Below are 24,966 nucleotides of genomic sequence, written 5' to 3'. Positions count from 1 at the left end.
TTAGCTAATATAATTACTATTATCCTCAATTGGCCGCACTGCAGAAACACTGGATTCCGTTATTTCCACGGTCTCTTCCACTTTTACAATTGCACGACTCTCTATGAGATTCCCTGTGGGCTGCTTCCCACAGTCATGTGACACATTATGGCCACGTGAGATCCAGCAGGCAGTAAAGACACAACTGTGGAAAGAGAAACCCGGTCAAACCTTCGCTCTTTCCTCAGTGGCTCCCTAAGAAGAAAGGGGGAAGAATCTGGTGAGAACAGAAAACTGGGCACAGCAGCTCTGAAAGGAGTGTGCATGTGAAAGGTATTCGTGGGTGGAGGTGGAGAATGAGGGGACGTGTGGGATGAGCAGAGAGTGAGAAGAGCAGTGTCATGAACATGGGCTGCCACAGGGTTGGGGGACATGAAGTTCTGACAGCTGTGTTACTTCTCTCCCATTCTGGAAACGGGCCTCCAGATTTATGCAGAGCCAAGAGGAAAACCCACACTAAAGACATTTCGATTCTTGAGTATTGATTCTGGGTAGCAATTAATATTCAAATGTACAAATTTTATCTTAAGACAAGAATCATGACATGGTCTTACGCTTAGTAAAATGTAACGCATAAGCCACAGACTAAGCCATACTTTTGAAGAGTTCTAGCACTGAGAATATTTTATAAATAATACAAGGTGACAGACATCTGTGAGCAAAAAAAGGAGTACTTGCAGATGTTAGAAATAACACTAAAAATGACACTGCTAATAACAACCACAGTGTACAATTGCTTACCACGACGACTGAATCCATCGTTTTCGTATACCCTCCATATCTTCGATATCTTCTACTTCCTTATGTCTTGTGTAATGGCGAGACTTGGTCACATGGTGGCTATTTATACCCAAAATGTATCCCGGAACTCTCAGGGCTAAATTAGATATCATTTGCAGGATGACAGGCATTTCATTGGCATGGGGAAGAGATTATGATCCGGGAGCGATGAGGGGGAAAGCCATGAATAATGTATCTTCAGTCTGTGTACCTATGAATTATGCCGTTCCTCTTTGTAACCCCACACAAGACCGTGATGTATGCCAGCTCGAGCATACTTCCATTCCAGTGAAAATTAAGAATGTTCATGTTTTGAAATAATTTGAAGAGTAGTACACGGTGAACACTGAATAGATTTTTTGGGCGGGAAGGGGGGGCGGAGCTTTTGGATATTTCCGTAGCTTGTTTTCATTTTTGAGTTCCACTTAGATGGGCACACTACTAAGATGACCCTCTCAAGGGTCTTTGCCAGTATGCTTTCTTTATTCTAGGATACTGACGCACTTCCAACTTTATTTGCAGATTAAAAAATAAATCTGTGTTTCAAGTTACATTTTGAAATTGTTCCTCAGTACATAAGCGTCTGTTTCTAAGGCCTACTTTTTAAGGAAAAGAGGGTGTTTCCATTGAGATCTATAGGCAGGCAAATTTGTTTCTGACTTGTGGAAATTTTCTTGATGATGTCATTCAACTATCAGTTCAACAATAATTAAGGACTTTAACAATACCCCTGCATATGTGGGTGCACACAACCTCAAATATTTTGTCAGATAATAAAAAATAATTTGAAGGTCAACACTGTCTTTATTACTGAATTGATTTGGTCAAGATTTTCAGCATTTCCTTTTTTGCGATTCAGCTGGTTTTCCAGGCAACGTCCACTTGAATGGGCTTCCTTACTGCCTTTCTTACCACTATCATGGAGCAGGTTAGGAAATGATTGGCAGTCGATGAGCATTAGCTGTCTTATGCCACACTTTCTAGATCATAGGAATACAGAAGGAGCAAAGATCCAGTCATCAAGAATGGGTATACAATCAACTTTCACTGGTCTGTAGTGAGTGGCCCAGGATATGGGTAGTTTAACTGGCAAATACTCCCAGACCATTGATTCTTTTCGTACTTCCACTGTTGGGAAATCAGACAGCTTATAAAACAAAGCATATGCTAAGCTTTGACTCATTGTGGCAGACTGTATTTTCCAAAATGGCATGGCTGTATATCTTTCATTCCAAGTAATCTTCATGCAATGTGAATACGTTGAAATTCTTCTTATCTCCTGTGAGGTGTGTGTCCCTCTTTTGAACCTGGATAAACCAGTGTTACTCTCTCAATCCACAGAATATGGTGGAAATGAAGCCATGCAATTTCTTTTTAAAAAATTTTTTTAACGTTTATTCATTTTTAAGAGACAGAGAGAGACAGAGTGCGAGCAGGGGAGGGGCAGAGAGAAAGGGAGACCCAGAATCCGAAGCGGGCTCGGGGCTCTGAGCTGTCATCGCAGAGCCTGATGCGGGGCTTGAACCCAGGAACTGTGAGATCGTGATCTGAGCCGAATTCGGACGCCTAACCGACTGAGCCACCCAAGGCACCCCGACGCCATGTGATTTCTGAGATTAAATCATAAAACACCACGTAATTCTGCCTCTCTCTCAGGATGCTTGCTCGTGGGGCCAGCTGCCATGTTATAAGGAAGCCCAACAAGCCCCTGTAGAGAGGCTACGGGAGAAGCTATGGGTAAGTGAAAGAGACCAGCTGAGGCCCCAGCCAACGGATGGCTTCAACTGCCAGACAAATGAAGACACCTCCCTGGGAGTCCGGTCGCTAGCTGTAAAGTCACTCCTGGCGAGAACCCAGTCTTTGTGAAGCAGAGTGAGCCATCCTCCCGTCTCCAGATTCCTCACCCGCAGAATCAGTGAGCATAACGAGGTGGTTGTTGTACAGCACTGTGTTCGGCAGGACTTTAGTTCTAAAATCACCGTAACACACACGGACAGAAGCAGATTTCACTACCTGCCTCCCCTCAAAACCTCCCTGCCCACCTCTCCATACAGCAGAAGGGAAAAAACTACTGCTCTTCGTGATGAAAAGAATCATCCTGAGAAGTTCGTCTTTCTTCCAAACCTTCTTAACTCACCAATTCTATTCTATTCCTCCGGAATAGAAATATATAAATGCCAGGGCTTCTAGGAAACTCATATTAGATTTCCTTCCCTCCAGCTACCACTGGACCATGAACAGCAGAAAATGGACATAACTAAAAAGGCAGCTGTGTACTGAGAGATAATACTGTAATGGATTCATTAATGATGCAAACAAGCAACGAGTGTAGACATTTTATAAGAAAACAGAAAATAAGTTTCTTTTAGGTATGGATGGTTTCCCCACCGTAACAGTTTATAAAAATTAAATTAATCATTGCATATTATTTCCTATTTCTAAATGCTGTACCAAATAATACAAGTGTTATTACCGACAATATGGTGGGAACGTTAAAAGGTCATGTTTTTGTGAGCCAGAGAAATGTGGTTTTGGAATCACTTTTATTTCCTGACTTTGTGACTTTGAACACTACTTAACAGTTCTTTGTCTTGGTTTTTCTGTGCACGAGAAAAAGAAAGATAGAAGATCTACTTTGATAATCCGTTATCAGATCAGGTTGTTTGAAAAATTTAATTTTTAATTTAATTTTGATTTAATTTAATTTTAATTTTAATTTTTAATTTTAATTTAATATTGAGTTAAAAATTAAAAAAAAACAAATAGATGTATGCACTTTGTTGGGACAATGTTGAATACATTTCCCTTGGCAAATTATATAAAGTTTAATAGGCCAAATAAAGCATCAAAGAGCCCATAATTATGTGCTCTCGGCATTATTTGTTTATTTTATTAGTAGTTTATTCTATTTGAATTAGTGGCAAGTGGGGTGTTAGATTACATGACTAGGTATAGGAGCAGGTTCGTTAAAGCTTTACAGAATAAAAACCCAGGAGAGCTTATAGTCAGCTCTTTAAAACTCTAAATGTTTGGACTCTAGTTTACAGTGACTTTCATTCAAGACTTATATGTTTAGACAGAAATATAAGGCAGAGGGGTTGGGGTGGGCAGAAGCTTCTATTTCCACTATTCTCCACAAACAAAAGACTGTAACTGAGTTAAATGCATAGGATCATTTATTTCATTATCTAACGTACATAGGTATCTGTTATCTGTACACACACACACACACACACACACACACACACACCCAAACGGTGGCCCTGGTATAGAGGCACAAACTGCAAATTCTTCCATACCATTTGGCAAAGAGCCTAAAAGGATGGCATATTCCCAGCAGAGGCCATGAGCTGGCATGAAGGCACAGGGGGAAAGGGTACCGGAAGCATTGAGGGTGACCGCCATCCCGGAAGGAGAACTGAAGGAGGAGGCAGGCTGGTGGCGTTGGTAGAGGCACCGTGGGCAGGAACACAGGGCCTGTGAGAGCCACTGCTACCCAAGAGCGGACCCTCACTCCCAGCCATTCCTTCACCACAGCTTGGTCTACACTGGACACCCAGTGATAAGCCAGCAGTATAATGGGCTACATGGAAAAGAAATTCTAAGACTCAATAAATGATTTGGAAATGATTGAAATGGCATGAACTTACATCATTTGGAAAGCAGTTTTATGCTACATACACACATACAGTTTTGTTTATGTAGAAAATAAAAAGAAATATAGTTTGAATTTTTTTAAACATTTATTTATTTTTGAGAGACAGAGAGAAATAGAAAGTGAGTGGGGGAGGGGCAGAGAGAGAGAGAGACACACACAGAATCCGAAGCAGGCTCCAGGCTCTGAGCTGTTAGCACAGAGCCCAACACGGGGCTCGAACTTGCGAACTGTGAGCTCGTGACCTGAGCTGGAGTGGGAAGCTCAACCGACTGAGCCACCCAGACTCCCGGAAATATAGTTTTAAATATTTTGCATTGGATGGTAAATTTTCATATTGATTTACGTGACTTTTATTAAATACTTCTCAATCACAACTCTCCATATATGTACATATCCGTACACAGATATATGAGAGAGCCAGAGAACAATTTCATAAAATACTAATACTATCATCTGAGTGGTAACATTGTCCAGTTGTTAAAAAACTGTCAAGAATTAATTTTAATAGCAGGCCACTCATATGGTATCCGAGAGTTACCTCTCTACACCAACCAAAGGCTTGGTTTAAGACGCATCTTTTTCAAATGGGATCAAGATTCCTGTTGGCACTTAAGGACTTTTTTTGAGATATAGAAGGCCACTTGTTTATACTGTTCAACTGTGGGATTCTTAACCTTATTGGTCACTCCCACAAGAAGAACTTTCTTCATCTTTACTCTTCCTGTGGCATTCTTCTGTTTCATTCATATGATACTTACCTTAAACTATCTTCTAGAAACACTTTGGAACGTGTTCCGATCCCTTTCCCTTAGTCACCTGCATACAATTACAAGCGTTTGAGTCCAGCTCTGGAGTCTTACACAAAATGTGTATTTCCTCGGAGCCCAGCACGGTGCTTTGAAGTGTAGTTTGGAAACCTTTTAGACAAGCTGAGAAAAAAAACTTCCAGAAAATTCCAAATATCACCAGGTTTCTTTCCCAAAAAGTCTCAATTCTTTCTCAGTTTTATTGAGATATAATTAACATATAACACTGTATAGCTTTAAAGTATATACTATGTCGATGTGATACACTTTTATATTGTGATATTATTATTACCACCATTATGACCAGGTTAGCTAACACCTCCATCATGTTGCATAATTACCATTACTTTTTCTGCGGTGAGAACAATTAAGAACCGCTCTTCTACAACTTTCAGGTATATTGTACGATATTGTTGTCTTTCATCAAGTTCTTAAATATTTATTTGTTTTTGAGAGAGTGCAAGTGGGGAAGGGGCAGAGAGAGGGGAACAGAAGGTCCAAGGTGGGCTCTGTACGGACAGGCTGACAGCAGCCAGCCGGACGTGGGGCTTGAACTCACAAATAGTGAGATCATGACTGAACCACGCAGGTGCCCCTATCTATAATCAGTTTTAAAAGTCAGTGCATAAACCCCTGGGCTGATGTCGCATGACCATGCAACATTGAAATATCTGCCACAAACAGATCCCACTCAATGACAGAGATGCGCCAACGAATATTCCTTGAAACGCTGAAAGAGAAAATGAATTCTTAATGACTATTAGCATGAAAATACATTGATTTATTTGCGATCTCTGAGACGGAGTCACAATCCGCACGTATTTTACTATGTAAATTTGTTGTTAATCCCAAATACACCAGTTAAGATAAAGTATTAATTCACGGAATACTCTGGAGGGGAGGAATGGTGCTGATATGGTATACCTTGGTTAATGTTCACTATTCCCATATTCATATTTTGTATTTTATTACTATTAACCGTTACTATAGAATGCAACTAATGCTACCTTCTGGTAGGATCATAAAACATTGGTGCCAGAAGTCCCTCTTTCTCACGAAGGTAAATACGGTGTTACCATACAAACCAGCGATCGCAGTCCTAGATATGTACCCAAGTGATTTGAAAACCAGAAGCAAGCAAACTATCCCTCAACAGGTGAATGGACAAACAACTATGGTGTATACATATAATGGAATACTCAGGGATAAAAAAAGAGTTATTAAGCCACGAAAAAGATATGGATAAACTTAAATGTATAGTTCCAAGGTAAAGAAGGCCTTCTTAAAAAGCTGCACGGTACGTGACTCCAGTTATGTGACATTTTGGAAAAGGCAAGACTATGGAGGCAATAAGAAGATTGCTAACTGCTACGGGTTCCAGGGACAGGAGAGAAGATTAAATGGGTAAAGCACAAGAGACTTGGAGGGCAGTGAAATAATTTCCCTGATACGGTAATGATGGCTGTGTGATAACACGCATATGTCAAAACCCTCAGCACTTTACGTTACAACAAGCGAACTTTAATGTAGACAAATTTTAAGAATGACCTAGGAGGTTGGGGGGTCCCGGGAAGGAATGCAAACCGTGACAAGAGACTCTAACTGTATGACAAACGTATAAAACAAGTTCACCGAAGGGGTGGGGGAAAAGGTGTTGACCAGTCGGAAATGACTAGAGTCTGTAAGACTAGAGAGAAAGGAACTGCATGTAAGCACTGAACTCGGGTTGATAACGTTTTTTCTCCCCAAGAGGATAAGAGTTAGCAATGCCCAGAGGGCCACACATGTATACTGGGGTTGAGCAGTTAAGTGCATGGATGGCCGATGGTGTGAGCCCAGTTTTTTTAGTTGGAGTGGGAGCTTACAGACAAGCAAGGGGAGGACGCTAGAATACCCTATGTGGCAATGAGATGGAGACCGCGACCTAACCCCATGTTTACGTTAATACAGATACAGAGACAGTTACACATAGAAAAGTGTCGTTATGTGGATATACTTGTATTGTCCTGTGACATCAATTTCCTCACTCTGTCAACTGAGAAAGGCCAAAAGACAGGAAGGCCCGGTAGCAAGGAGCACATCTCGTACCCAGACCACGGTTTCTAATAGTATCCTCAAGTCCAAGTGACCAAGGCTGATTCTAGGACTGAGGTGGGGAGTATACAAGAAGGGCCTGGTACAGCCTTAGTGCCGGGAAGTGAGGATGCGCTCCAAATGAATATATAAAGCCATAATTCCGAGGGGATCTCAAAAGAACACTGATGGTTGACTGGGTGGTCTTCCCGTGACTAAAGCTGGAAGAGTTTGCGTAAGAAAAAAAAAAGTATTAGAGAAGAGACCGACGCTACATACTTTATGTTGCTATTTCCCCCTCAAGGAGGCACTACATAACCCCCCCCACTCCTTAGGTGCAGGCTGGGTACAGTGACTGCCTTCCAGAAGGTACCGAATGGAAAGGGAGAAAAAGCATAACTTTGCGGTAGAGAAACGTGCCAAACACTGACTACCTCAGCCGGGTGACTGAGGCCAAAATCAATGATATGTCATGTTGATGGTATGCACTCTTGATGATGTGATGAGCCGGGAACACTAGAAAATTCCCAAGGAATACTCCTCCTCAAAACTGTCTGGATCATCCAGAATCATGAAAGCCGGAGTGACTGTCAACAGTCAAGACGAACCCAAGGAGACATCACCACGGAGCAGATCAAATTGCCAGTGAAGATACTTGAGTTTTCTGAGCCCTGGAGATGTCCTGTCAGCCTCCCAAGAGCCTGGTTCAGATGCGGAGGAAATCCAAAGCCCCCGTGTTGTAGGAGGACAATTTGGCGCCCGCTCTACTGAATGTGTCCTTTAATATTGGCTCTAAGCTCAGTTAAAGGTCAAGAGTGCTCTGCATATATAATGCAAGTAGGTGAAAGAAAAGGTCTTCTTATAGTGCACAAATGACCTTTATGTCACTGCTATCAGAAAGCTACAAAACTGGGGCACCTGTGTGGCTCAGTCGGTTAAGCATCTGACTTCCGACTTCGGCTCAGGTCATGATCTCACGGCTTGTGGATTTGAGCCCCGCATCGGGCTCTGTGCTGACAGCTCAGAGCCTGGAGCCTGCTTCGGATTCTGTGTCTCCCTCGCTCTCTGCCCTACCCCGCTCGCTCTCTCTCTCTCAAAAAATAAATAAACATTAAAAATTAAAAAAAAAAAAAAAAGACCGTAAACCACAAGGGTGATCTCAGGTTCAGTGTCACAGGCACCATCTCAGAAGACACTGCTGGTCACTGGAGGAAGAGGTCCCAGGGCCCTGGTCATACTCTCTGACTACCCTTTACCACAGCAAGGCTTTCATGTCTTAAGACACAGCAGTGGAGGGCGACAAATGTCCCGCAGTCGACTAGCTATTGCCTCGGCAAAAACGGTCGTCTCCTTTTTGCATTTAGAGGGTAGCTTGGGAGCAAAAAGAGGAACCCATCGTGTACCTGTGTGGATTTGGTGTCAAATACTTAGTAATAAATCTTCGAAAACGTTATCTCTTTACCAGGCGTTTTCTGTACGAGACCCTAGGACTGGCAAACAAAGAACCCCAAACTGAGTAGCTTCGAACAACAAAGGCTATTGTCTCACAGGTTTGGAGACAAGAAGTTTGAAATCAAGGCACTGGCAGAACCAATGGCCAAAGCTTCTCTCTGGAGAAGCCGCTAGGGGAGGCTCCCTCCTTGCCTCTTCCTAGCCTTTGGTGGCTGCTGGAGATCCTTGGTGTTCCCTGAATTGAGGACAATCACATGGCTTTCCTCCTGTGTGTCATTTTGTCTGTGTTTTCTCCTCTTGTAAAAACACCAGGCGCAGTGGATTCATGGGTTACTCTAATCCACTTACGCCTCGTCTTAACTTGACTGCATCTGCAAAAGCCCTATTTTCTTTCTTTTTTTAACTTAAATTTTATTTTTTAAATTTACATCCAAGTCAGTTAGCATATAGTGCCACAACGATTTCAGTAGATTCCTTAGTGCTCCTTACCCAGTTAGCCCATCCCCCTTCCCATAACCCCTCCAGTAACCCTCTGTTCTCCATATTTAAGACTCTCTTATCTTTTGTCCCCCCCCCGTTTTAAATTATTTTTGCTTCCCTTCCCTTGTGTTCATCTGTTCTGTCTTCAAGTCCTCATATGAGTGAAGTCATATGATTTTTGTCTTTCTCTGACTGACTCATTTCGCTTAGCATAATACCCTCCAGTTCCATCCACGGAGTTGCAAATGGCAAGATTTCATTCTTTTTGATTGCCGAGTAATACTCCATTGTATATATATATATACACCATATCTTCTTTATCCATTCATCCATCGATGGACATTGGGGCTCTTTCCATCCTTTGGCTATTGTTGATAGTGCTGCTATAAACATGGGGGTGCATGTGTCCCTTCGAAACAGCACACCCGTAAATAAATACCTAGTAGTGCAATTGCTGGGTTGTAGGATAGCTATATTTTTAATTTTTGAGGAAACTCCCTACTGTTTTCCAGAGTGGCTGCACCAGCTTGCATTTCCACCGGCAGTGCAAGAGAGATCCTCTTTCTCCACATCCTCGCCAACATCTGTTGTTGCCTGAGTTGTTAATGTTCACTATTCTGACAAGCGTGAGGTGGTATCTCCTCGCGGTTTTGATTTGTATTTCCCTGAGGATGAGTGATGTTGAGCATCTTTTCATGTGTCTGTTGGCCATCTGGGTATCTTCTTTGGAGAAGTGTCTATTCGTGTCTTTTGGCCATTTCTTCATTGGATTATTTGGTTTTTTAGGTGTTGAGTTTGATAAGTTCTTTATAGATTTTGGATACTAACCCTTTATCTGACATGTCTTTTCCAAATATCTTCTCCCATTCCATCGGTTGCCTTTTAGTTTTGCTGATTGTTTCCTTCACTGTGCAGAAGCTTTTTATTTTGATGAGGTCTCAATAGTTCATTTTTGCTTTTGTTTCCCTTGCCTCTGGAGATGTGTTGAGTGAGAAGTTGCTGCATATATGAAAGACCCAACACTAATATCATCCTCAATGGGGAAAAACTGAGAGCTTTCCCCCTAAGGTCAGGAACAAGACAGGGATGTCCACTCTCACCACTGTTATTCAACATAGTATTGGAAGTCTTAGCCTCAACAATCAGACAACACAAAGAAATAAAAGGCATCCAAATCGGCCAGGAGGAGGTCAAACTTTCACTCTTCTCAGATGACATGATACTCTATATGGAAAACCCAAAAGATTCTGCCACAAAACTGCTAGAACTGATTCATGAATTCAGCAAAGGTGCAGGATATAAAATCAATGCACAGAAATCGGTTGCCTTCCTATACACCAACAATGAAGCAACAGAAAGAGAAATCAAGGAATCGATCCCATTTACAATTACACCAAAACCCATAAAATAACTAGGAATAAATCTAACCAAAGAAGTGAAAAAAATCTATACACTGAAAACTATCGAAAGCTTATGAAAGAAATTGAAGAAGACGCAAAAGCCCCATTTTCATATTCTGGTGTTATGGGTAGACATGAAGTTTTGGGGGGACACTATGTGGAAGTTGGAGGGTTAAATAAATATTTACCCCTCAGGAATTCTGTGGTAGAGCAGAGCAAAAAGTCTAGGATCCAATTCTATTTTGTCACAGTGACCAAGAGAGCAGACCTTGGGAGCCATGACTGTGGTCAGCGATTATGGTCATCTCTGAGGACTCAGCTGACCAAAGCTTGCAAAGCAAACTTCCACGAATGGAAGACACTGAGAGCTGTGTCAACACCATCACAAAATGCCACTGGCTTACTCAGGCTCCAGCGGTGAAAAATTTTTAAAGGTTAAGTTGAAGGAGTAAAGTTTGAGAAAGATCTAGAGATCTTTGAAGATTGTACTTTGGAATTTCAAATTGTTGACTTTTAGCCACTAATATTCAGAAACAATCGCCAATAGTTCTGTCACCAGACTGCTTGCTGGCTTGCAGCCTGCGACTATACATAAAAAAAGTAAAGATCTGTATTGATTTATTTTCGTATTCAGTGACCTGATAAAGCATAACAAACAGGAAAACAGAAAGGGCATGGCTGAGTTTCATGTGCTTCTGTGTTGGTTCCCAAGGCTATTTGATATGACTGGGTACCTTGTTATTTTTTTTTAATGTGAATCTGGCAACCTCAACAATTTCCTAAATGTAACTCCAAGCTGCATGGCATCTGGTAATTAGGAGGCTGCTGGTTAGTACAAGTTCCAGAGACACCACAGTAATGTAATAGGTTTATATGTAAATTTTTCCGCTTCCTGCCTCTTTGTGCATAGTAGAGGACCCGTGTTGTATTTTCATCGTTATTTCTATGCAATATGGTGAACCTATCAAAATTCCGTCCAGCAAAATACCAGAGGCTGTCTTCTGGCATCTCCATTTTGCATTTTGGGCCCTGTGGGCACCTGCTTCCTTACCAGGAGTTCAGTAAATCAATACACATGGTATATATCAAGTATTGATCTGGGGGGAACAACTCTCTTTTCTGTTATTATCGCTACGGACGAGCTACGACCAAGTGGAGGTCAAGGAGGAAGCTCAATCTTCCCGATTTTGAGATGCGTTTTTAGGGGCCAGAGGAAGCTCGGGTCAAAAAAGATGTCAGTGAGCTATAGACAACAGATTGGGGACCCCTCCCCCTTCCTAATTATTTAGAGCAACAGTGGCGATAGAGTATGTGCAAAGGTCAGTGCTGCTGATGTTTGAGCCCCCTTCGACCTTCCTCCCAGACACTGGACACCCGGCCCAGCTGACAAGGAGCAGGATTACAAGTCTGCTTCTGGGAATACCAATTTGTGTTTTGAAAGGTGATCCTCTGTCGCGGAGTTACATCACTTGCTTGAAGGAGAAACAAACAATTATTTACCAGTACCTCCACTCCAAGGAAGGAAGAGGCAGAATTAGTGCAATACTCAGGAGTCTAGACCCTGGAGCCAAAATGCCTGACTTTGAATCCCAGGGTGGCCGCTGAGCTGTCTTACCTGTGGGCTGTGTCCTTATGTGTTAAATAAGGACACTATCAGTACCCACGCGGTAGAATGATACGCAAGTTAGAGTGGCACGAACTAAGGCAGTACTAACTAATACACCAATCTCTATCATATAATAAGAAGTATATTCTGAGCTCACAAGAAGTCCAAGACAAATATTTCTGATAGGCCAGCATAGGTCAGGGCATCACCCGCAACAGAAGGCACCAAGGTTCTGAGGTTTCCATCCAGTCTCATGCGGGAAAGGTGCCTACGGGCCAGGCCTCCTAATGGTAGCCATCGCTTCCACTCCCAGTCCATTGGCCAGGCTCAGTCATGTGACCACAGGCAAGCACATGCTTGGTTGGAAACCATCTGCACCAACAGGGAGATGACAAAGTGGATTCGGTGCGCAACTGGCCTCTGTCACATGACTTACGCAAATTGCATGGGTTAACACGTACAAGGTGCTTGAAGTTATGTTAGACGCCTTAAACACTGTGGACGTGCACGTACAATTTTTCCTGATAATTATAAAAATTTTCAAATGTACAAAAAGTTGAACCAGTTTTATATCCATCACGTAGGCTCTACATTAATAATTTATTCTATTTGTTTTATTAAATCTATCTATCCGTCCTGATCTCCATCCATCAATCTCATTTTTACGTCCACCACTATAAGCTGCTTCAGTACATGCCTCCCCTAGATACTTCAACATACATGACATCCATTAAGAGCTCAAGATCTGTTTACAATTTTTTTCTTTTGAGGTTTTTTTTTTTTTCCTTTTCTTAAGGGCAGCATGCTTTGAGTTTTGATAAATACATGTCCCAGTGTAACCAAACCTCTGTTAATAAATAGAATATTGCTATCGTGTTAGAGAGTCCTTCTTGGCCTTTCTCAACTTCCAATCCCTTCAAGGCAATCACTGTTTTATTTTCCACCATAAATTACTTTTGCATGTTCTAGAACTTCAGAGAAATAGGATGATTCGGTGGCAGGTTTTTGTGTAATCCCTCTTTCATTTAGCATAGTGTTTTTTGAGTTTTATTCATGTTTTTATGTGTATTGATAGTGGTATTGGTGAGCGGGTATTCCATTGTTTGAGTATATCAGGTTGTTTTTTTTTTTTTTTTTTCCATTTTCCTTTTCTTGGGCATGTGAACTATTATGAATTGTCATAAACATTCTTGTGCATGTCCTTTTGTGGACATGTGGATTTATTTGTTTTGAGTAACCCAAGGAGTAAAAGTGCTGGGTGATAGGGCTGGTGTAGGTTTAGTTTTATGAGAAGCTTCATGTAGATGGTGCTTTGAAAAATAAAGAATAGATCATAAGCAAAATAATTTCCGTGAGGCTAGCGATCCTTTTCACTGGCTGGGTATTGGAATCTTCCACGAGACATAAAAAATAATAGATACCAAGCCCTGTTCCGAAATCAACGTGGAGGAATACAGTGAGAGGTCCTTGTATTTCTAAAGCACCACAGGACATTTTGTAGTGTGGTTGGTGTTAATGGCTCTGGGTCTCAATGAGTTTAATGATGAGAGGAGGTTTACCCATCTGTGTATCTCAGAGACTAGCATGGTGTAGAATCCATGGAATATGTGTGACAAGTATTTGTTGAACTGACATGTTAAACATTGTGGCTTGAATATTAAATATGCTTACTCTGCCTTAATGAATACACCAAATATTAGGTATGGAAAATCGAAGTGCCCAAATAAGTTCAATGAAGAGTCTTATGTGGCACAAGTACTTTACATTTATATTTTCAGGGTTAACAAGCAACAATTAAACTCTTTATTTTCTCCCTAGAACCTGGAAAAGCACCTTGTACTTAGCAGGTGCTAAAAACAACAAACAAACAAACAAACAAACAAAAGACTTCTCTTTGTTTATTTGAATAAACAAATCAAATGGAGTGGTTCTTATAATCATTTTAGTATAGAGAATGCACACTTAAATTTTGAGAATGTACAGTTCTTCTAGAACATTAGTATGGTTTTAATTTTAAACAGATTAAAATCACAAGCCAGAAAAAAGGTCCAAGATTCATTATATTAATTCCTGTGAGTCTAAAGACCAGGGAGAAATCTTAAAGGTCCAACCAACTAACAGTCCATGGGTTCAACATTGAATTCAGCTCTGGAGGGTCGATTACATGTCTATGTCAACCACATGTTCTGAATATTTCCAAGAGGGTCTCCATCTTAAATTTCAGGTTAGATCTTATGCTTGTAGATTCAGAGGAGGCGGTCACTCTTTTCCTGACATGACATGGGTCCAGGTGGAATAATCATTGTGAAATCTCATATGTTCAGACCGACTCGATCGGCCCACCTCCTGCCCTTCCCTTCGTGTTGTCTCCTCCCCAAATTTCTCATTCCCTAGGAATCTTTCCATCCCATCTCCCACCCAGTTCACCTCAGTATTCCAGAAAATATCGCACTGACACTTTGTATTTATTTTCATTCTGTTTCTTAGTAAAACCAGGCCAGAACTATAATGCCATATCAATAGGTTCCCATTTAGTTTGCTAGAGATATTAGGAGTCATTTTTGGAGGATTATGACTAAGAAGATTCAAACCATTTTTTTTTCTTTTTTTCAAACTATTTGTACAGGAGCTCATTAGGTTGTGCCCAAGGCATGCTTTTTGTATTTCCTTTCTTTGTACTTTCTTTGTACTTTGTTTGTAACAGACAAATGTTTGTTAAATAAATGAACGAACAAGCCAAAGGGTTGTGTGACGGAGAAAATGCCCTGGAAAATGAGGATAGTGACTACATCTCAGGATGATTATAAAGAGATAATGAGATGATTTCTATTGAGATGATTTATAAACAATCAAGCTCTATACAAACAAAAAAAAAAAAATCCAAAAAGCAGAAACCAGTTGTTGTGAACTGTCCACGGGTTAGCAACCAAGAAACTTTCCTGAATACCAAAATTGAGACTCCCTATTGTCTTTGTTTTATAGTGAATTAAGGAGCCTGTCAAGGGCCAATTACTGCCTTTTGGAAGGAAACTATGCGTCAGCTAAAGTCTGTGTGACCTAAGGGAAGAGGTAAATTCAGAAACTCTAATCTCACAGCATTGAGCTCTGTTACCAATATCTGTCTTGATCTGTATGTCAGATACACTCGGTAAATGTTAAACCAAAATCCGGGCAGATTTTCTGGGCTACAGTTCAACAAGTTTTTGTCAAGCCCAAGGTTTTCCTTCTTGAACCCAAAACACTTTCTTAATGACATCATCATCTGTGAAAAAGCAATCTTCTTTTTCTGAGAAAATCTTTTTTTGGGGTGGGGGGGGGTGCAGAAATCTTCTGTTCGTTGTTAAAGGCCCTAGCCCATTAAATGACCTGGATAATTACCTGCTGAGATTTTTCTGCACTGTTTGCCCTTAAATGTGTGCTGCATTGTAGGGCCCATAGACTTAAGGTTCGTTTTGCCCGGAACAATTTTATAGTGAAACAGAGCACGATAATAAAGAAATTGTGAGCTTTGTCGCTGCCAGCACACCGCCGAAATTCTAGGCTTTTATTGCTCAGTTAAACTTCGTTTCCCCTTGAGGTCTGTGAATGTGAAATCTCACACGCACTTTATATATCGAGAGACTGTTGCCTGCCGACTTCATTAGTGGTGGAGCAAACAGTCTTATGTAAAGTACGAGGTCCACGCAGCATATGGATGTGAGCACGTAGGTTTTTGCTAGTCCGTGGTAAATCATAAGCAGTTAACCAAAACCTTGAAATCTTTAAATGCGTATTTATCCTCTCCAAAAAGGACTTTCTCGGTTTCCAAGACCCCCCGTGGTCCTGGCTCTCCTGCCTCTCCAGGCTCTAGTGGGTTCGATTCGATTTGCAAGAACCAGAAGGCTTCGCAGAGACTACCCGAGAGAAAGGCTACCCCTCACTGGATTCTTTTGCTGATTTGATTCTAGCATGCCCACCGTTTTCGCATGCTCTATTTTCCCCCTGGAACGCAGGTCAGTACTCTGCGCCTGTCGTCCCTGCCCCCCCCCTTTGACCCTACTTGTACAAGTTCCTTTCACCTTAAAAATTCTGCAAAAGACCGTGTTCCCCCTGCTGCCTTCCATTTAAAGAGCTCTATTATTCTGCACAGCCTGGTTTCTGCCCCACCACTCTGGTTCCACACAGCATGCCACAGGACAAAAGGCCCTAAGAGATCACTTGGTAGCTCCCCTTTCACTGAAGAGGAAGGTTAAGGCCTGAGCGAGGCTGTTTCTTCCCCCAGCAGTCAATGAGGATGCTCCTGGGCATCCTCAGGACCCACCCGGGCTCACCCACTTAGCTACTTCCTGCTTGATCTGATGGCTTTTTGTCCCTTCCTTGTTCCTGCTGCCCTCCCCGCATGGAGCTGCCCCCTCTCAGTCCCGATTCTGCTCTTTCTTGCCGTGTGTGCTCCCCCCACCTGCAGGCCTTCCCCTCAAGGCTGCTTCTCTGTGTCTCCGTCCCCCTGCCCCCCTACCTGAGCGTCTCTCTCGGCTTTTATGGACGGATCCCCAAACACCACCTGGGGCTTTGACTCATCTCTGTAGTTTCAAATCCCAGTATCTCTGACTCACTCTTTTCTTCTTGCCAAACCCTCTCTCCAGAAATACTTCCTATTTCTGGCCCAGTTACCATAACACCCCAGTCAGCAAGGCTTCAATGCTCTGTGGAAGCTTCCACAGGGCCTTTGCTTCTCCACAGCCTGTCACCAAGACCTCTTGACCTGTCCTTTGTTGTGTGACTTCAATCCTCTCTTCTTTTCAAACCCTGTAGTTCAAACTCTCATTTCCTGTTTGCTCACTTTAGGTCCTTCCCGTTGAGCTGCTTCATTCGTGTTACTTCCGTCCCCTCTCCCTGTGACACATCTAAGAATTGCCCTTGTACTGCCCAGTTGCTGTGGGACCTCAACACCGTCACCTGCCTGGGGCACCTGTTCGCACACCTCACAGCATCCTGGATACAAACCTGGATGGAACTGTGGTCTATGGTGGTTTGTACTTGGCAATGACTCTCCTAAGGACCTGGTCACTCTCCAGCCCTGCTTTACCAGGAACTGATATTACCCCGAGCAGCAGTGAAGATTAGTCAGTTATGACAATATCTTCCTCTCTAGTCTCATCCTGGTTGAAATCCTCACCACCTTAGCGAGACCTCCTCAGTAGGTCAGGTCTGGTCCAGCCCCTGGGGCTGCTTTGATCTCCCCTCTCCCTTCCATTTTCCAGCTCTCGGGACGGTCTCCTCACAGCCCCGCAATCTTCCACTCTCTTGTGCACAATGACAGTGATGTATTGTGTTCACCGATCGAATGTGAACCTGCCAGGGTAAAGGATGTGATTTTCAAGCCTGGCTATGTATCACGCTCACCTGAGAAACCTCAAACTACGGATGACAAGCCTATGCTGACGTCCTACCGAAATGTAGGACCACCGAGCAAGACTCTTTTGAGTCCCCCAGGCTTGTGCATAATGAACAGTAATTATTCATGACTCTCCCGGTTTCCCTTTTCAAGTCTCCAGTGAACTCTTAAATTACTAGGCTGTGTAAACCACCTGGCCCAATGCCTGACACATAACAGGTATTCGGTGAATGCGAATTAATTTCCCTCTTCTTTATTTTTTTTTTTATTTTTTTAAAAAAATTTTTTTTTTCAACGTTTATTTATTTTTGGGACAGAGAGAGACAGAGCATGAATGGGGGAGGGGCAGAGAGAGAGGGAGACACAGAATCGGAAACAGGCTCCAGGCTCTGAGCCATCAGCCCAGAGCCCGACGCGGGGCTCGAACTCCCGGACCGCGAGATCGTGACCTGGCTGAAGTCGGACGCTTAACCGACTGCGCCACTCAGGCGCCCCTCCTCTTCCTTATTTTAGTCGGCACATGCTTTATAGCCTTCATTTGTTTAAATAAACATTTTAAATAGATTTTTATTTCCTGTATTTCTTCCTGTTCTGTATATTTATGGCTTCTTCAGCCAAAGGTTCTCTGGCTTGCTCTTGACCTTCAATTATCCCTTCCAGACTCTTTCTTTGACATTTTAATATTAAGTTCATTTGCCAGCCTTTATATTTCTCAAACTTCTATACAATTATATATTCTGCCACCCACTCTTTTTCTATTTTTAGCCATAATCCTTGCTTCTTTATTTTTTGCTCTAATTTTCTTCCAGTAAGTAGTGAACTAGACCTTGAAATCTCAGAGCCATTGGTTTGCTGTGCTTTTACAAGGTTTTAATGTCTTTAAATTACCTTTGTTGACCATTATTGGAAGACCTTAGAACTTCTTTAGAGTTAAGTTTTCTGTCTGGAACAGCCTGTAGAGGTAGAAAAGGTAGATGAGAATTTCAAAGCAAAAAGAGATCTTGGGTTTTATCAGCTTACTTGCTTCATTTTACACAGAGAGCAACAGAGATCCCTAGATAAAGTGAGCTACCAAAGGTTATATTAATACCTAGTAACAGACTTGCTTTTTGTGGGATTTGGTAGAGGGGATACTCGCTCATGTTTAATTGTGACATTTTATTTTTTTAAGTTTATTTGTTAAGTGTATTTTTTTTTAATTTTTTTTAACGTTTTATTTATTTTTGAGACAGAGAGAGACAGAGCATGAATGAGGGAGGGGCAGAGAGAGAGGGAGACACAGAATCGGAAGCAGGCTCCAGGCTCCGAGCCATCAGCCCAGAGCCCGTCACGGGGCTCGAACTCACGGACCGCGAGATCGTGACCTGAGCTGAAGTCGGCCGCTCAACCGACTGAGCCACCCAGGCGCCCCATGTTAAGTGTATTTTTGACAGAGAGCATGAATGTACATGTGAGCAGAAGAGGGGCAGAGACACAGGGAAACCGATCAGAGAGTTTCAGGTGGGGCTTGAACTCACAAGCGAACGAACCTTGAGATCATGACCTGAGCCCAGATTGGACAGTTGGCTTAACCGACCGAGCCACCTGGATGTCTCTTAATTGTGACGTTTTAAAATTATGCACTTGTTTGGATATCTGCCCGCCTTCACCCCTATGCTTAATTGCTTAAAGTGACAAGGAAAACACCAAGCAATCAGAGGTTTGGGATTTGAAAAGTTTACTCCTTGAATTTCTACTTATAGCCCCCAGTATTCCTTCGAAATACCAGATAGACCTGGCAGTGGCTGGCAGTTAATTTCCAATTTCCAGCGTTGGAAAAGTTCAGCTTTTCTGAGCATTCTGTGTGCAGTGACGCTGGTACAGAATTGGTGCTTCCCCAAGCTGGGGGATTTTAATTTATTTTAATTTATTTTAATTTTTTAAATATAATTTATTGTGAAGTTAGCTAACATACAGTGTATACGGTGTGTTCTTGGTTTCGGGGGGTAGATTCCCATGATTCATTGCTTCCATACAACACCCAGTGCTCATCCTAACAAGTGCCCTCCTCAATGCCCATCACCCAATTTACCCACCCACCGTCCCACCCCCTTCCACCCTGTTTGTTCTCTGTATTCATTTTTATTTTTTATTAGTAAAAAAAAAAATTCTTAATGTCTATTTATTTTTGGGAGATAGACAGAGGATGAGCCAAGGAGGGGCAGAGAGAGAAGGAGACACAGAATCTGAAACAGGCTCCAGGCTCTGAGCTGTCAGCACAGAGCCCGACGCGGGGCTCGAACCCATGGACTGAACCCCGAGATCATGACCTGAGCTGAAGTCAGACGCTTAACCGACTGAGCCACCCAGGTGCCCCTATTCTCTGTATTTAAAAATCTCTTATGGTTTGCCTCCCTCTTTGTTTGTAACTATATATATTTGTTTCTTTCCCTTCCCCCATGGTCTTCTGTTAAGTTTCTCAACTTCCGCATATGAGTGGAAACATATGATATCTGTCTTTCTCTGACTGACTTATTTCACTTAGCATAATACCTTCCAGTTACATCCACGTTGGTGCAAATGGCAAGAGTTCATTGTTTTTCACGGCCGAGTAGTATTCCATTCTTTATCCATTCATCAGTTGATGGACATTGGAGAATTCTAAATGCATGAGTGAGAACACCTTTTCTCCTTCCAGGAGAAGCAAGAAAATCATTCCTCAAAATCTAGCAGATCTCTCTGTGAGGAGGCTTTTCTTCGGGCTGCTTCCCACCCCTGCCCCAGTGGACCAAGGGAGACCAGACGCTAACCTGAGTGACACACGTCTAGCAACAACTGAGATACTCCTCACTCCCCACGTCCGGTGAATGAACTTCATAGTGTCAGAGAAGAAGAATTTCCTCTGCCCCTGAAGGTCCTTCTAGCTGAACTAAGCATCAAATTGACCTGATACAGGTGAACAGAAGACCGAACTTAATTTCGTAGGTACCAGGAATCCACCCAGAATTTCGTGTGTGTGTGGATTCCTAGTACATATGAAATTATGGGTGGAAAGATAGGCAGAATGAAGTGTATGTGTCATTCTGAGCTGAAGAGAAAGGGGGCAGGGGTCTGGAACTTCAAGGAAAGGAAAGGAGAGCGCTTCAGTGGCAGGTGCAAGAGAGGAAATGTGTGGTAAACAAAAGTTTGCTGGGCCAGTTGGCAACAATACGACACAGAGGACGTTGACCAAACAGGCCTTGCTGGGTTCCCCCAGGCTGCCTACCTGGTTCAGACCGTAATGCAGTTATCTATGGTGACAGAGTTGCAGGATTGTGGCCTGCAACGCTAGGAAAGAGTTCTTGAGATGTTTCACGGTGCCGCTTCGTAAGTTCACTTTAGTGGCACGAGCAGAAACAACTGCACTTTTGCTGTGTGAGGCTGGTGGTCATATGCCTAGTGCTCAAGGTGGGTGGGAGGGGGGATGTACAAGGAGTATTAGATCATAAATGTCTCCTGCAAATTTCGACTCGTAAAAATACTTTTGCAAGATTTCTCGTTCAGTTTGTTGTTAACGATCAGTGAGATGTACAGGCAGTCGTGAGGCCCTTTAAGAAGGTAGCAACCAGCACGTATATGATCCTTTTGGAAGCTATTCAGGCTGTAGGTCAGCCTTCCGGGCTAAAGGTGAACATTTGTCTGCTTGTATCCCTCGCTCTCTTCCTGGCGCAAACCCTTGGCCTAAATTCTCTGGAGGCAGTTGAGAAGGAAATAAAAATCTTTTCAGGAATCTGCTGCATTTTGATTGTTTTTTAAAACATTTATTTATTTTTTAATTTACACATAGCTAGCATATAGTGCAACAATGATTTCAGGAGTAGATGCCTTAGTGCCCCTTCCCCATTTAGCCCCTCCCCCCTCCCACAACCCTTCCAGTAACCCTCTGTTTGTTCCCCATATTTAAGCGTCTCTTCTGTTTTGTCCCCCTCCCTGTTTTTATATTATTTTCACTTCCTTTCCCTTATGTTCACCTGTTTTGTATATTAAAGTCCTCCTATGAGTGAAGTCGTGTGATATTTGTCTTTTTCTGACTAATTTCACTTAGCATAATACCCTCTAGTTCCATCCACGTAGCTGCAAATGGCAAGATTTCATTCTTTTTGATTGCTGAGTAGTACTCCATTGTATATATATATACCATTTATTCTTTCTCCATTCATCCATCGATGGACATTGGGGCTCTTTCCATACTTTGGCTATTGTTGATGGTGCTGCTATAAACATTGGGGTGCACGTGTCCCTTGAAACAGCACACCTGTATCCCACAGATAAATACCGAGTAGTGCAATTGCTGGGTCGTAGTGTAGTTCTAGTTTTAATCTTTTGAGGAACCTCCATACTGTTTCCAGAGTGGCTGCACCAGTTTGCATTCCCACCAACAAGGCAAAAGAGATCCTCTTTCTCCACATCCTCGCCAACATCTGTTGTTGCCTGAGTTGTTCATGTTAGCCATTCTGACAGGTGTGAGGTGGTATTTCCTTGTGGTTTTGATTTGTATTTCCCTGATGATGAGTGACGTGGAACATTTTATCATGTGTCGGTTGGCCATCTGGATGTCTTCTTTGGAGAAGTGTCTATTTGTGTCTTTTGGCCATTTCTTTGCTGGATTATTTGTTTTTTTGGGTGTTGAGTTTGACAAGTTCTTTATAGATTTTGGATACTAACCCTTTATCTGATATGCCATTTGCAAATATCTTCTCCCATCGGTTGCCTTTTAGTTTTGCCGATCGTTTCCTTCGCTGTGCAGAAGCTTTTTGTTTTGATAAGGTCCCAATAGTTCATTTTTGCTTTTGTTTCCCTTGCCTCTGGAGACGTGTTGAGTAAGAAGTTGCTGCGACCAAGATCAAAGAGGTTTTTGCCTGCTTTCTCCTTGAGGATTTTGATGGCTTCCTGTCTTACATTGAGGTCTTTCATCCATTTTGAGTTTGTTTTTGGGTATGGTGTAAGAAAGTGGCCCAGGTTCATTCTTCTACAAGTCACTGTCCAGTTTTCCCAGCACCACTTGCTGAAGAGACTGACTTCATTCCACCGGATATTCTTTCCTCCTTTGTCAAAGATTAGTTGGCCATACGTTTGTGGGTCCATTTCTGGGTTCTCTATTTTGTTCCATTGATCTGAGTGTCTGTTTTTGTGTCAGTACCATGCTGTCTTGCTTTTTAACTTAAAATCATCTTCATCCCAAAGTGGCCTGTCTTGGGGCAGTCTGCCCTCAGCCCTTATAACAGAAAACCAACAGAAATAACAAATGTATGGAATGAAATGGCTTGAACTACAAAGTCCATTCATCCAAGGGTGGTGGGGGGTAGGAAGGGGAGGTGGGGCAGCCAATGGCATAGGGAGAGAAACAAGGTGTCATATCGGTCTAGACACAGAGGCCAGCAAATGTTAGAAAAGTGCCGGGGGAAACCTGGGACCTTTTCAGGTTCCGGGTGGTGTTAAAAATCCACGTACGGGTGTCAGGAAGATTGTGCCTCGTGGTCACCAGAGACAAAAATCCCAGTTCCTCCGGAAGAAGGGAATATGCAGAGGGCCCTGGGCAGAGTGGGGTGAGGTAAACAGGGAGACAGGCTGCCACAGAGTCCTTCCAATACAACCCCTCCCCTCTGGATGCAGGTGGCTCAGGAGTCAGCATATCCACTTAATGAAAGGGACCCTTTGGAGGAGGAGCAGGGCTCGGGCAGACTGAACGTAGAAGGTCCAGTGGACTTTCCAAGGAGACCACCAACAAGATGTATGGCTGGCTCTTTGCCATGCATTAGGTTGACAAGAGTAAATGAAGGAGGATAGAGAGGTAATGTACAGGGACTGTGTTCCTATGAGGAAAGCCAAGGGCAAGCCACATCCAAGCTAGTAAGGCAACGACTTTCTGACCGATAGCCACTGGTGGATTTTGATTCCTTTATTGAACTAGAATACCCAACGCAGTTTAGTGAGTAGAGACAGACATATGCAGAAGACTAACCAGGGGACCAAAAATATGGTCGGGAAAGAGACTCACAACATCCCTTGCATGAAGAAGATAGTCAACAGAAAACTGTTGAAGAACACGTGAGCAACTGTTTTGCTGAAACCAGGGAATGGGGAACACTTTCTCCCTGATACCTCAAAAGCCAGATCAATTCTATCCCGAAACCAAATGACACTGGAAACTCTGCTAAGCACAGATGGGGAGAACCCAAAGAACACTGGAAATTGATGCAAGAAAGAACTCCAGCCACGACCAAGCATCTCCACGTAGCCATGGATCACCGATAACCTGTGCTGTCACTGGCTGAAGCCCAGGAATAAACACTTGATGAAACAAGTGGAGAACACATGAGAATACTCTGCCATTCCAAACAGAGCACTGGAAAATTCCAGTAACAATACCTGGTTCCCTCTCCTGCTCGTGCACTATACCTGCTCCCTCTACTGCGCCAAGGTACTACTTGCCTTTCTTCAATACTGCTCCTCCCTTTTGTCCTGGATTTGAGCATCTAGCTTCGAGATGGCACAAATAGCCCAGACGGACACTTCAGTTCCCTTGGCAAGGTCCTGGAGAAAGGTTTTGATGCTGTTGGCCATCTCGTCACACCAACACCATCAACTACACAGAAAAGAGAGGAGAGTCCCTCAACCTCTCATCATGAACATTGGAGCCCTGTTGGCAGAACCCCAGCCTGGACCCTCACCCACTGCGGGCTGCTCACTTTCTCTCCACTTGGTGGCTTCTCCTGACACCATGTTCCCAGGGTCACACCCCCCGTCTAATGGTGGAGTGTCCTGGGTTTGGTCATTGGACTTCCTCCCTTTTCTATCTATACTTGTTCTCCTACTGATCACACCAAGTACTGCACACTACATTAGTGTCATATACACTGATCATCCCCAACGATATCCTCAACCACACCTCTCTCCTAAGAGAATACACAGGTAACTGCCTACTCAATATCTCCATTTGGCTACTCAATAGATACCTGATAGGGCATCTGTGTGACTCAATTGGTTGAGCGCCCGACTCTTGGTCTTGGTTCAGGTCATGAACCCGGCTCAGGTCATGCTCTCACAGTTCATGATTCATGCCCCATGTCGAGCTCTGTGTCGGCAACATGGAACCTGCTTGAGATTCTCTTTCTCCCTCTCTCTGCCCCTCCCTCGCTCTCTCTCTCTCCTCTCTCAAAATAAATAAACTTAAAAAATAAAGAAAAGCGAAAGACCTGAATGGCTACTGTTTGAGTACACACACACAAGATTTATAACTATACTATAAATATACTATATCTTTTTGGTATTCCTAAGTA

At 42.9% G+C, this 24,966-nt stretch overlaps 1 pseudogene; it reads right to left on the bottom strand.

The window, feature by feature from the left end:
* Positions 1 to 24,282, bottom strand: LOC124507520 (etoposide-induced protein 2.4 homolog; annotated as a pseudogene).
* Between the last annotated feature and the right edge of the window lie 684 nt (positions 24,283 to 24,966).

This window comes from Lynx rufus, unplaced genomic scaffold, assembly GCF_022079265.1.
Source record: "Lynx rufus isolate CCGP_SWC_20201006 ecotype Redwood Valley unplaced genomic scaffold, mLynRuf1.p SCAF_12, whole genome shotgun sequence".
Taxonomy (NCBI): domain Eukaryota; kingdom Metazoa; phylum Chordata; class Mammalia; order Carnivora; family Felidae; genus Lynx; species Lynx rufus.
This window is presented reverse-complemented; position numbering and strand designations above follow the sequence as displayed.